Here is a 12,294-nt window from a genome sequence, read left to right as displayed (position 1 = left end):
TTCTCTGTGCTCTCTGTTTAGTCTGGGTTTATCTATTATGTTGATTTTCTCAAAGAACCAGCTCTTGGTTTTGTTGATTCTTGGTATAGTTCTTTCTGTTTTTACTTGGTTGATTTCAGCTCTGAGTTTGATTATTTCCTGCCGTCTACTCCTCTTGGGTGTATTTGCTTCTTTTTGTTCTAGAGTTATACTGTTTGTTCAGTATACTGTTTTGCTGTTAGTGTGTGCTCTCTCCAGTTTATTTTTGGAGGCACTCAGGACTATGAGTTTTTCTCTTAGTATTGTTTTCATTGTGTCCCATATGTTAGTTATGTTGTGCCTTCATTTTCATTAAATTCTAAAAAGTCCTTAATTTCTTTATTTTTCTCTGACCAAGTTATCATTGAGTAGTGAGTTATTTAGTTTCCATGTGTATTTGGGCTTTCTCTTATTTTTGTTGTTATTGAAGACCAGCCTTAGTCTGTGGTGATCTGATAGGATGCATGGGGTTATTTCGATCTTCTTGTACCTGTTGAGGCCTGTTTTGTGACCGATTACATGCTCAGTTTCGGAGAAGGTACCTTGAGCTGCTGAGAAGAAGGCATGTTCTTTTGTTTTAGGATGAAATGTTCTATAGATGTCTGTTAAATCCATTTGGTTCCTAACTTCCGTTAGTTTCATTGTAGCTCTGTTTAGGTTTTGTGTCCATGATCTGTCAATTGATGAGAGTTGGGTTTTGAAGTCTCCCATTATTACTGTGTGTGGTGCAATGTGTGCTTTAAGCTTTAGTTAAGTTTCTTTTATGAGGTGCATTTGGAGCATAGATGTTCAGGATTGAGAGTTCATCTTGGTAGATTTTTTTCCCTTGGATGAGTATTTTTTGATAACTTTTGGTTGAAAGTTGATTTTATTTGATATTAGAATGGCTACTCCAGCTTGTTTCTTGGGATCATTAGCTTGGAAAATTGTTTTCCAGCCTTTTACTTTGAGGTAGTGTCTGTTTTTGTTACTGAGGTGTTTTTCCTGTATACCCCAAAATACTGAGTCCTCTTTACGTATTCTGTCTGTTAGACTATTCTTTTTATTGGGAAATTGAGATCATTGATGTTAAGAGATATTAAGGAAGCGCTTGCCTAGCAAGCGCAAGGCCCTGGGTTTGGTCCCCAGCTCCGGAAAAAAAAAAAAAAGAGATATTAAGGAAGAGTGATTGTTTCTTCCTGTTATTTTTGTTGTTAGAGGTGGAATTATGTTTGTGTGGCTTTCTTCTTTTATGTTTTTTGCAAAATGATTACTTTCTTTTTCTAGGGTGTAGTTTTCCTCCTTGTGTTGAAGTTTTCCATTTATTATCCTTTGTAGGGCCAGATTTTTGGAAAGATATTGTGTAAGTTTAGTTTGTCATGGAATATCTTGGTTTCTCTATCTATGGCAATTTCAAGTTTTGCTGGGTGTAGTAATCTGGGCTGGGATTTGTGTTCTCTTAGTGTCTGTATGACATCACAGGATCTTCTAGTTTTTAAAATATTTGTAATTCTGATAGGTCTGCCTTTATATGTTACTTGACCTTTTTCCCTTACTGCTTTCAGTATTTTTTCTTTGTTTTGTGCATTTGGTGTTTTGCTTATTATGTGACGAGAAGAATTTCTTTTCTGGTCCAATCTATTTGGAGTTCTGTAGGCTTCTTGCATGTTTATGGGCATCTTTTGAATCTTCATTTTTCTATACCTATTATCCTTAGGTTTGGTCTTCTCATTGTGTCCTGGATTTTCTGGATGTTTTGGGTTAGGAGCTTTTTGCGTTTTATATATTCTTTGATTGTTGTGTCAATGTTTTCTATGGTATCTTCTGTCCCTGAGATTCTCTCTTCTATCTCTTGTATCCTGTTGGTGATGCTTGCATCTCTGACTTCTGATCTCTTCCCTAGGTTTTCTATCTCTAGGGTAGTTTCCCTCTGTGATTTCTTTATTGTTTCTATTTCCATTTTTAGATCCTAGATGGTTTTGTTCAATTCTTTCACCCGTTTGATTGTATTTTCCTGTATTTCTTTAAGGGATTTATGTGTTTCCTCTTTGAAGGCTTCTGTCTGTTTTTCCATGTTTTCCTATATTTCTTTTTCTTTTCTTTTTTTTTTTTTTTCATGTGTCCTAGGCATGAAACAGCTTTGGCCACCAAGCCAGGCATCAAGCTAGGATGAACAAAGGACTGCCATCTGCTCTGCCCCTGACTGATATAGGAACACCACAAACCAGGTGCTTGCCCAGTGCCGGGGGGGGGGGTCTGCATTTCTTTAAGTGAGTTATTTAAATCCTTCCTAAAGTCCTGTATCATCATCATGAGATACGAATTTAAATCCAAATCTTGCTTTTTCGGTGTGTGTTGGGGTATCTTGAACTTGCTGTGGTGGGAGACCCAGGTTCTGATGATGCCAAGTAGCCTTAGTTTCTGTCACTTATGTTCTTGTGCTTGCCTCTTACCATCTGGTTATTTCTGGTGCTAGCTAGTCTTGTTGTCTCCGAGTGGAGCTTGTCCCTCCTGTGAGCCTGTTAGCCAGTGATCTTTGGACTGTCAGCACTCTTGGGAGACCCACTCTCCCCAGGCGGGATTTGGGTATGGAGAGCTGTGGTACAGGCTTATCTCCAGGGTGCAGATGGAAACCTGAAGTCTCTTGTCCCTCGCTGTCTTCAGTTCCTATGCCCTGTAGGAGTTCCTCTTGGGACAGCTATTGGAGCAGTATTGATGGTCTCACCTGTCATGTTGGGTGTGTCCAAATTATTCCCTTTTTTTTAAGAAATTTTTTTTCAAAGATTTATTTATTTATTATATATAAGTATACTATAGCTGTTCAGACACACCAGAAGAGGGCATCAGATCTCCTGTTTTTTTTTTTTTTTCTTTTTTTCGGAGCTGGGGACTGAACCCAGGGCCTTGCGCTTGCTAGGCAAGCGCTCTACCACTGAGCTAAATCCCCAACCCCAGCATCAGATCTCATTACAGATGGTCATGAGCCACCATGTGGTTGCTGGGATTTGAACTCAGGACCTCTGGAAGAGCAGTCAGTGCTCTTAACCACTGAGCCATCTCTCCAGCCCCCAAGTTATTCCTAATATAAATTTTAGCAATGAATAATCTGGCAGCTAGATTTTTTTTATTGGATTTTTTTAAATTTACATTTTTTTTCTTTTTTTCTTTCTTTTTTTTTTATTAACTTGTGTATTTCTTATTTACATTTTGAGCGTTATTCCCTTTCCCGGTTTCCAGGCCAACATCCCCCTAACCCCTCCCCCTCCCCTTCTTTATGGGTGTTCCCCTCCCCATCCTCCCCCCATTGCCGCCCTCCCCCCAACAATCATGTTCATTGGGGGTTCAGTCTTAGCAGGACCCAGGGCTTCCACTCACACTGGTGATCTTACTAGGATATTCAATGCTACCTATGAGGTCAGAGTCCAGGGTCAGTCCATGTATAGTCTTTCGGTAGTGGCTTAGTCCCTGGAAGCTCTGGTTGCTTGGCATTGTTGTTCATATGGGGTCTCGAGCCCCTTCAAGCTTTCCAGTTCTTTCTCTGATTCCTTCAACGGGGGTCCTGTTCTCAGTTCAGTGGTTTGCTGCTGGCATTGGCCTCTGTATTTGCTGTATTCTGGCTGTGTCTCTCAGGAGAGATCTACATCCGGCTCCTGTTTGCCTGCACTTCTTTGCTTCATCCATCTTGTCTAATTGGGTGGCTGTATATGTATGGGCCACATGTGGGGCAGGCTCTGAATGGGTGTTCCTTCTGTCTCTGTTTTAATCTTTGCCTCTCTATTCCCTGCCAAGGGTATTCTTGTTCCCCCCTTTTTTTTTTTTTGAAAGATTTATTTATTTATTTTATGTACAGCATTCTGCCTGCATATGTGACTGCAGGCCAGAAGAGGGCACCAGATCTCATTACAGATGGTTGTGAGCCACCATGTGTTTGCTGGGAATTGAACTCATGACCTCTGGAAGAGCAGTCAGTGCTCTTAACCACTGAGCCATCTCTCCAGCCCCCTCTTGTTCCCCTTTTAAAGAAGGAGTGAAGCATTCACATTTTGATCATCCGTCTTGAGTTTCATGTGTTCTAGGCATCTAGGGTAATTCAAGCATTTGGGCTAATAGCCACTTATCAATGAGTGCATACCATGTGTGTTTTTCTGTGATTGGGTTACCTCACTCAGGATGATATTTTCCAGTTCCAACCATTTGCCTACGAATTTCATAAAGTCATTGTTTTTTTTTTTTTTTTCTTTTCGGAGCTGGGGACCGAACCCAGGGCCTTGTGCTTGCTAGGCAAGTGCTCTACCACTGAGCTAAATCCCCAACCTCCAAGTCATTGTTTTTGATAGCTGAGTAATATTCCACTGTGTAGATGTACCACATTTTCTGTATCCATTCCTCTATTGAAGGGCATCTGGGTTCTTTCCAGCTTCTGGCTATTATAAATAAGGCTGCTATGAACATAGTGGAGCACGTGTCTTTTTTATATGTTGGGGCATCTTTGTCTCTGAGGTGTGTTTCCTGTAGGCAGCAGAATGCAGGGTCCTCGTTGCGTATCCAGTTTGTTAATCTATGTCTTTTTATTGGGGAGTTGAGGCCATTGATGTTGAGAGATATTAAGGAATTGTGGTTATTGCTTCCTGTTATATTCATATTTGGATATGAGGTTATGTTTGTGTGCTTTTCTTCTCTTTGTTTTGTTGCCAAGACGACTAGTTTCTTGCTTCTTCTAGGGTATAGCTTGCCTCCTTATGTTGGGCTTTACCATTTATTATCCTCTGTAGTGCTGGATTTGTAGAAAGATATTGTGTAAATTTGGTTTTGTCATGGAATATCTTGGTTTCTCCATCTATGTTAATTGAGAGTTTTGCAGGATACAGTAACCTGGGCTGGCATTTGTGTTCTCTTAGGGTCTGTATGACATCTGTCCAGGATCTTCTGGCTTTCATTGTCTCTGGCGAAAAGTCTGGTGTGATTCTGATAGGTCTGCCTTTATATGTTACTTGACCTTTTTCCCTTACTGCTTTTAATATTCTTTCTTTATTTTGTGCATTTGGTGTTTTGACTATTATGTGACGGGAGGAGTTTCTTTTCTGGTCCAATCTATTTGGAGTTCTGTTGGCTTCTTGTATGCTTATGGGTATCTCTTTTTTTAGGTTAGGGAAGTTTTCTTCTATGATTTTGTTGAAAATATTTACTGGTCCTTTGAGCTGGGAGTCTTCACTCTCTTCTATACCTATTATCCTTAGGTTTGATTTTCTCATTGAGTCCTGGATTTCCTGTATGTTTTGGACCAGTAACTTTTTCCGCTTTACATTATCTTTGACAGTTGAGTCGATGATTTCTATGGAATCTTCTGCTCCTGAGATTCTCTCTTCTATCTCTTGTATTCTGTTGGTGAAGCTTGTATCTATGGCTCCTTGTCTCTTCTTTTGGTTTTCTATATCCAGGGTTGTTTCCATGTGTTCTTTCTTGATTGCTTCTATTTCCATTTTTAATTCCTTCAACCGTTTGATTGTGTTTTCCTGGAATTCTTTCAGGGATTTTTGTGATTCCTCTCTGTAGGCTTCTACTTGTTTATTTATGTTTTCCTGTGTTTCTCTAAGGGAGTTCTTCACGTCTTTCTTGAAGTCCTCCAGCATCATGATCAAATATGATTTTGAAACTAGATCTTGCTTTTCTGGTGTGTTTGGATATTCCATGTTTGCTTTGATGGGAGAATTGGGCTCCGATGATGCCATGTGGTCTTGGTTTCTGTTGCTTGGATTCCTGTGTTTGCCTCTCGCCATCAGATTATCTCTAGTGTTACTTTGTTCTTCTATTTCTGACAGTGGCTAGAGTGTCCTATAAGCCTGTGTGTCAGGAGTGCTGTAGACCTGTTTTCCTGTTTTCTTTCAGCCAGTTATGGGAACAGAGTGTTCTGCTTTCGGGCGTGTAGTTTTTCCTATCTACAGGCCTTCAGCTGTTCCTGTGGGCCTGTGTCCTGAGTTCACTAGGCAGGTCGCTTGGAGTAGGAAGGTTTGTCTTACCTGTGGTCCCGAGGCTCAAGTTCGCTCTCGGGTTGTTGCTTATGAGCTCTCCGTGGGGGCAGCAACCAGGAAGATCTGCGCCGCCCTTTCTGGGAGCTCTGTGCACCAGGATTCCATATGGCGTTTGGTGTTTTCCTCTGGAATCAGTAATGTATTCAGAGTGTAGTCTCTTCTGGTTTCCCAGGCATGTCTGCCTCTCTGAAGGTTTAGCTTTCCCTCCCACAGGACTTGGGTGCAGAGAACTGTTTATCTGGTTGGTCCCTTCAGGTTCCGGCGGTGTGTCTCAGACGCAGGGGACCTGCTGCTGCTGTGCCCTTATCCAAGGGAACCCAGAGGCCATATACAGTTTCCTCTTGGGCCAGGGATGTGGGCAGGGGTGGGCAGTGTTGGTGGTCTCTTCCGCTCTGCAGTCTCAGGAGTGCCCACCTGTCCTTGCGGTGAGGTCTCTCTCCCACGGGGTTTGGGAGCAGCGAGCTGCTGCGGGCAGGGATCCGCGGGTTTGGGAATCCTGCTAGAAACCGGAAGTGTCCGGTCCTAGAGGAATTTTGCCTCTGTGTGTCCTGAGTTCACCAGGCAGGTCGCTTGGAGCAGGAAGGTTTGTCTTACCTGTGGTCCCCGAGGCTCAAGTTTGCTTGTGGGGTGCTGCCTATGAGCTCTCCTTAAATTTACATTTTAAATGCTAGCTCCTTTCCCTGTTTCCAGTCCATTAACCTTCCTATCCAGTACCCCCTCCCCCTTCTTCTGTGAGGGTGTTCCCCCACCCAACCACCCAGTCCTTCCTGCCTCCCCACCCTGATATTCTGGGAGTCCAGTCTTGGCAGGACCAAGGGCGGGCTTCTCCTTCCATTGGTGCCCAACAAGGCCATCCTCAGATACATATACAGCTGGAGCCATGGGTCTGTCCATGTGTAGTCTTTGGATGGTGGTTTAGTCCCTGGGAGCTCTGGTTGGTTGGTATTGTTCTTAAGGGGTTGCAAGCCCCTTGAGCTCCTTCAGTCCTTTCTCTAACTCCTTCAATGGGGATCACGTTCTCAGTTCAGTGGTTTGCTGCAAGCATCCACCTCTGTATTTGTCATGCTCTGGCAGAACCTCTCAGGAGACAGCTATATCAGGCTCCTGTCAGCATGCACTTCTTGGCATCAGCAATATTGTACAGGTTTGCTGGCTGTATGTATATGGGCTGGATCCCCAGGTGGGGCAGGCTTTGAATGGCCATTCCTTCAGTCTCTGCTCCAAACTTTGTCTGCATATCCCCTCCTATGAATATTTTTGTTCCTCCTTTTAAGAAGGACTGAAGCATCTGCACTTTGGTTGCCCTTCTTGAGCTTCATGTGGTCTCTGGATTTTGTCTTGGGTAATTCGAGCTTTTGGGCTAATATTCACTTATCAATGAGTGCATACCAAGTGTGTTTTTCTGCGATTGGGTTACCTCACTCAGGATGATATTTTCTAGTTCCATCCATTTGCCTATGGATTTCATAGAGTAATTGTTTTTAATAGCTCAGTAGTACTCCATTGTGTAGATATATACCATTTAATGTATCCCATTCCTCTGTTGAAGGGCATCTGGGTTCTTTCCAGCTTCTGGCTATTATAAATAAGGCTGCTATGAACATAATGGAGCACGTGTCTTTGTTATAGGTTGGGGCATCTTTTGGGTATATGCCCAAGAGAGGTATAGCTCGGTCCTCAGGTAGTTCAATGTCCAATTTTCTGAGGAACCTCCAGACTGATTTCCAGAATGGTTGTACCAGTTTGCAATCCCACCAACAATGGAGGAATGTTCCTCTTTTTCCACATCCTTGCCCGCATCTGTTGTCATTTGAGGTTTGGATCTTAGCCATTCTGACTGGTGTGAGGTGGAATCTCAGGGTTGTTTTGATTTGCATTTCCCTTATGACTAAAGATGTTGAACATTTCTTTAGGTGCTTCTCAGCCATTCACTATTCCTCAGCTGAGAATTCTTTGTTTAGCTCTATACCCCATTTTTAATAGGATTATTTGATTCTCTGGATATATTCTTTGTATATATTGGATAATAGCTCTCTATCAGATTAGGGTTGGTAAAGATCTTTCCCAATCTGTTGTTTGCCATTTTGTCCTAACGACAGTGTCCTTTGCCTTACAGAAGCTTTGCAGTTTTATGAGGTTCCATTTGTCAATTCTTGATCTTAGAGCATGAGCTGTTGGTCTTCTGTTCATGAAATTATCCCCAGTGCCATGTGTTCAGAGCTCTTCCCCACTTTTTCTTCTGTTAGTTTCAGTGTATCTGGTTTGATGTGGAGATCCTTGATCTACTTGGACTTGAGATTTGTGTAGGGAGATAAGAATGGATTGATTTGCATTCTTCTACATGCTGACCTCCAGTCGAACTGGCACTATTTTTTCAATGTGCTTTCTTTTTTCCACTCCTTTGTCAAAGATCAAGTGTATGCTATCTTCTGCACATTAGATGCTCTCTTCAATCTCTTGTATCCTGTTGGTGATGTTTGCATCTCTGACTTCTGATCTCTTTCCTAGGTTTTCTATCTCCAGGGTTGTCTCCCTCTTCTATTTCCACTTTTAGGTCTTGGATGGTTTTGTTTAACTCCTTCACCTGTTTGGTTGTGTTTTCCTATAATTCTTTAAGGGATTTTTGTGTTTCCTTTTTAAGTGCTTCTACTTGTTTACCTTTGTTGTCCTGTATTTCTTTAAGGGAGTTATTCATGTCCTTCTTAAAGTCCTTTATCATTATCATGAGATGTGATTTTAAATCTAAATCTTGCTTTTCCAGTGTGTTTGGATATCCAGTGTTTGCTGTGGTGGCAGAACTGGGCTCTGGTGATGTCACGTGTCTTGGTTTCTGTTGTTTAGGCTCCTGTACTTGCCTCTTGCCATTTTGGTTGTCTCTGGTGTTAGCTGGTCTTGCTGTCTCTAACAGGCTCCTGTAAGCCTGTGTATCAGTACTCCTGCAGACTGACTTTCTCCCAGCGGGATCTAGGTACTGAGAGGTATGTCAGCTCTGGGCGCAGACAGAATCCGGACATATTCTGTCCCAGACTTCTTCTTGGTTCCTGTGTCCAGAAGGCTCTTGGCAGGTTCCTCTTGGGCCAGGAATGTGAGCAGAATTGGTGGTCTCCCCTGAGCTCTCAGGATTGTCCGCACTTCTGAGCACTATATTTCTTCACTTTTTGTTAGTTCCCTGTAATCAACAGATAAACCAGTATTTAAAAATGCACATCAGTAGCTGACAATTTATGGTCTACTTTTACTTTCTGTGCTAATCTAGCTACATCCCAGACCTATTCCATGATACTTGTATAATATTTTGCTCTTTGGACTCCTTCTTCAAGGTTCCAAATATTCCTCCATGATCTAAATCTCCCTCTCTGCCTTTCTCCTTCTTCTGGTTGATGGATGTACTGCCCTATTCTCTATTCTGCTCAGCCACTGGGTGATCAGCATTTATTGACAAGGCAGAGAATAAATGCTAGGAACTCTTTACACAAACTTGAGACAGGAGGTTCTTGGTATAAGCAGTATAGTGCTGTGTCTGGATTGCCCAGATTGAAACAAGATCTGAGGGTGGAGAAATCAGCATTTGAATAATACAAGGGTAAATTTAACACAGTGTATGGAAACATTATTTCTACATATGTCAAATACTTGTTATAAGCAAATTGCCCATAGTGAAGCTAATATTCCTCATATACTTATATTGCTGTATTATAGTGTAATGAGATAGGCAGGCAGTTTGTGAGAGTCTAGACGGTATTTTGTAGCATTAGTTGATTAATCTGTTCTAGTCTCCCTAGTAGTGGTGTGTGCATTCCTTGCTATCTGCCCAATGGTCTGGAATCTTGAAGAAAGACACATACATGCAGTCTTTTATTTTAATATTCCCTTAAACAGCTCAATGGTTGGGCTACTCCCAAACTTCCATATTGCTAACACCTCACATTCAATACTCTTGAGTTATTACTTACTAAAATCCATATTCCATCTTTGCTGCTCTGGACACAGGCCCTCCTGGGTCCTAACTCTTAGATGTTGGCAGTCTGTCTGTCCCTCTGTCCTACCCTTCTCACACCTGGACCTTCTCCTTCCCTAGCATGGCCCATTTTTCTCCTCGTGTATGTGTGTGTGTGTGTGTGTGTGTGTGTGTGTGTGTGTGTGTTCCTGGTAATCCTAAAGTCCTTTTTTCTCCTCGTTTGTGTGTATGTGTGTGTGTGGTCCTGGTAATCCTAAAGTCCTGTCCCCTTCTCCCTGCCCAGCCATTGGCCACAGGAAACTTTATTTACTAATCAAATTCAACTGGGGACCCTCGGTGTCCTACATGCTGATGTGCAAGTTTCTGTGCAATTTTGGGAACCAGTGAACATAATACAAGCAATAAACCAAATCCCAACAGTGTTGTGGTTGAGAAACTTAAATCCCTAAACTACATGTCTATGAGGAACAAAAGGTTATATACATATTAAAGTATGAATATGAACATCTTATATTTGTTATTCTTCCTTTAATAGATGTATCAGCTGTCCCTCTGGATATGGAAAGAAGCAGTGTACTGGTCTCTTTCCTAGACCAATTAGAAGATATGTAGTCATCCCTTTTGTGAAAAGAGGAGGTGAATGGGATACAAGTTTACAAGTACTTGGTTTTCCAGCTTCAGTGGGAATATATCAAAATACTGACATTGGAGAAAAGCCCTATGAGTACAAGGAAAGTGGAAAATCTTCTTTCTGTCCTGATTTACTTTGCACATGTGGTGTGACTCACACTACAGGAAAATGTTATGAATGCAATCAGTGTGGTAAAGCTCTGAGTTCTTCCAGTTCTCTTCAGAGACATGACCAAACTCATGTGGGAAACGGAAGTGATAAACGTGAAACAAGCAGTAAAAGCTTAACCCATCACAGGCATCTTCAAATCCAGAAGACAGCCTGTGATGACAAGGACCTCTGTGAGTGGAATCAATGTGGTAAACCCTCTTTACAATTACACCAAAGAACTCATTTGGAAATGAAATGCTGTGAATATAATCAAGAAGATAAACTCATTACACATCAGAATTGTAATCAAGAAGGTAGAAGTAATACTAGAGACCCAAAGCGTGACTATCATCAATGGGGTAAAGCCTTTGCATGTCCCAGTTATCTTCAAATCCATGAAAGAATTCATATTGGAGAGAATCCATATGAATGTATTCACTGTGGTAGAACCTTTACATGTCACAGTACTCTTCAAATGCATGAAAGAATTCATACTGGAGAGAAACCCTATAAATGTAACCAATGTGGTAAAACCTTTGCATGTAAGAGGTATCTTCAAATCCATGAGAGAATTCATACTGGCGAGAAACCCTATAAATGTAATCAATGTGGTAAAGCCTTTGCTTGTAACAGTTATCTTCTAATTCATGAAAGAATTCATACTGGTGAGAAACCCTTTAAATGTAATCAGTGTGGTAAAGCCTTTGCATGTAACAGTTATCTTCAAATGCATGAAAGAATTCATACTGGCGAGAAGCCCTATAAATGTAATCAGTGTGGTAAAGCCTTTGCATGTAACAGTAATCTTCAAAAGCATGAGAGAACACATACCGGAGAGAAACCCTATAAATGTAATCAGTGTGGTAAAGCCTTTACATGTCACAGTACTCTTCAAATCCATGAGAGAATTCATACTGGAGAGAAACCCTATAAATGTAACCAATGTGCTAAAGCCTTTGCACGTAAAAGATATCTTCAAATCCATGAGAGAATTCATACTGGAGAGAAACCCTATGAATGTAATCAATGTGGTAAAGCCTTTGCATATAGCAGTAGTCTTAACAAGCATGAAAGAACTCATACTGGAGAGAAACCTTTTGAATGTAATCAACGTGGTAATCCTAAACAAGCCTTTGCATGTCTCAGTAGCCTTCAAAAGCATGAAGGAATTCATACTGAAAAAAGTTCCCGGGTTGGGGATTTAGCTCAGTGGTAGAGCACTTGCACAAGCGCAAGGCCCTGGATTCGGTCCTCGGCTCCAAAAAAAAGGAAAAAAAAAAAAAAAAAAAAGAAAAAAATTCCCCAGAAATATCTAAGAAATATCTAAGAAATGTATCTAAGAAATAAGGTGTAGCCTTGCATACTGTATTCATTTTCCCATCTGAGTTTTCTTAGTGGTGTTTGATTAAGATTAGTAGAACCATTTCTTCATTAAAATACTGTCTCCTTTTCAAATTTTAGACATATTGTCACTCCAAAATTTAGGAATACCAGACAATTTGAATAATAAAATCTATTTGTGAATGAAA

General features: G+C 41.2%; 1 long non-coding RNA gene and 1 pseudogene across 1 annotated transcript in view; one reads left to right on the top strand and one right to left on the bottom strand.

Moving 5' to 3' along the window:
• The window catches only part of Zfp119bl (zinc finger protein 119b like), a 27,888-nt gene extending 15,594 nt beyond the window's left edge, over positions 1 to 12,294 (top strand). Inside the window, exon 4 of the long non-coding RNA XR_015629289.1 lies at positions 10,520 to 12,294. This is a non-coding gene — a long non-coding RNA (zinc finger protein 119b like). The remainder of the gene's footprint in view (positions 1 to 10,519) is intronic.
• Positions 2,112 to 2,247, bottom strand: LOC120094900 (small nucleolar RNA SNORA48; annotated as a pseudogene).

The sequence above is a fragment of the Rattus norvegicus genome, chromosome 9 (assembly GCF_021556685.1).
Source record: "Rattus norvegicus strain SHRSP/BbbUtx chromosome 9, alternate assembly SHRSP_T2T, whole genome shotgun sequence".
NCBI lineage: Eukaryota > Metazoa > Chordata > Mammalia > Rodentia > Muridae > Rattus > Rattus norvegicus.
This window is presented reverse-complemented; position numbering and strand designations above follow the sequence as displayed.